Here is a 1,719-nt window from a genome sequence, read left to right as displayed (position 1 = left end):
TCTGTGATGAAGATCACCTGGGCAGGAGGAAGGGCAGGATCAGCTCCCCCGGCCCTGAGGGGCTGCTGGGGGCAGGTCCTGGGCCTGGGACCCCCACCCAGGACCCCCAGGACCCCCTACCCGTGCCTTGGAGTCCTTGACGTCCAGCCAGTACTTGTGGAGCTTCACGATGTTGGGGTGATCCACCAGCACCAGCTGCTCGAACATGGTCTTGATCTTCTCCTGGGGGCACACGGGGGGCACGTCAGGGGGGCCTGGGATGGGACAGGGCAGGGGAGGTGGCAGGGCAGGGGAGGTGACAGGACAGGGCAGGGGAGGTGGCAGGGCAGGGGAGGTGGCAGGGTAGGGGACGTGGCAGGGAAGGGGACGTGGCAGGTCCTGGGATGTGATGATGGGGATGTGGCAGGTCCTGGGATGTGACAGGTCCTGGGATGTGGCAGGACGGGGAGGTGACAGGACAGGGGATGTGACAGGGCAGGGGATGTGGAAGGTCCTGGGATGTGGCAGGTCCTGGGATGTGGCAGGTCCTGGGACGTGGCAGGACAGGGAATGTGGCAGGTCCTGGGATGTGACAGGATGGGGAGGTGGCAGGGCAGGGGAGGTGGCAGGTCCTGGGATGTGACAGGGTAGGGGAGGTGGCAGGTCCTGGGATGTGATGGGACAGGGGAAGTGGCAGGGGCTGGGATGTGGCAGGACAGGGGAGGTGACAGGACAGGAGATGTGACAGGGCAGGGGATGTGACAGGATGGGGATGTGACAGGATGGGGAGGTGACAGGATGGGGAGGTGGCAAGGCCTGGGATGTGACAGGAGAGGGGATGTGGCAGGGCCTGGGATATGACAGTATGGGGATGTGGCAGGTCCTGGGACGTGACAGGACAGGGGAGGTGGCAGGGCCTGGGACGTGGCAGGTCTTGGGATGGGACAGGACAGGGGACGTGGCAGGGCCTGGGATGTGACAGGATGGGGAGGTGGCAGGTCCTGGGACATGGTAAGACAGGGGACGTGGCAGGTCCTGGGATGTGACAGGACACCCCTGAGAGCTGGGAAGAGCCTTTGCCCCGGTCGCAGGGACACTGGTGTGGGGTGTGGAGGACACTGGGACACTGGTGTGGGGTCAGGAGGACACTGGTGTGGGATCTGGAGGACATTGGTGTGGGGTCAGAAGGACACTGGTGTGGGATCTGGAGGACACTGGTGTGGGGTGTGGAGGACACTGGTGTGGGATCTGGAGGACACTGGTGTGGGGTGTGGAGGACACTGGTGTGGGGTCTGGAGGATGCTGGTGTGGGGTCTGGAGGACACTGGTGTGGGGTCAGAAGGACACTGGTGTGGGGTCTGGAGGATGCTGGTGTGGGGTGTGGAGGACACTGGGACACTGGTGTGGGGTCAGGAGGACACTGGTGTGGGGTCAGGAGGACACTGGTGTGGGGTCAGGAGGACACTGGAGCTCTCCCTTTGAGGGCTAAGGAGGCAGACCCAGGGCAGGGAGGAGCCCACCCCACCAGCCCGTGCCCGCAGTGCCCACGGGGGTGCCCGGGAAGGTGCTGGGGGGGCTCAGGACCCCTCACCCCCCCTAAGGGGGTCACTCACCTCGTGTGCTTTGAAGGCCTTCTTGTCTGTGAAGAGCAGCTCGTTCCACACCACCTCCACCCCCTCCTCCGTGTCCATGGCCAGGAAGGTGCTCTGGATGCCAGGCATGTTCCCCTGGTTCACCTGC

General features: G+C 64.7%; 1 long non-coding RNA gene across 1 annotated transcript; it reads right to left on the bottom strand.

The window, feature by feature from the left end:
- Positions 1-1,713, bottom strand: LOC113980108. The gene is made up of 3 exons (XR_003538067.1): positions 1,593-1,713; positions 121-222; positions 1-17 (listed from the first exon to the last, which is right to left on the bottom strand). It is a non-coding gene; the product is annotated as an uncharacterized LOC113980108 (long non-coding RNA).
- Between the last annotated feature and the right edge of the window lie 6 nt (positions 1,714-1,719).

This window comes from Neopelma chrysocephalum, unplaced genomic scaffold, assembly GCF_003984885.1.
Source record: "Neopelma chrysocephalum unplaced genomic scaffold, ASM398488v2 Primary Assembly neopelma1_92328, whole genome shotgun sequence".
NCBI classification, from domain to species: Eukaryota; Metazoa; Chordata; class Aves; order Passeriformes; family Pipridae; genus Neopelma; species Neopelma chrysocephalum.
This window is presented reverse-complemented; position numbering and strand designations above follow the sequence as displayed.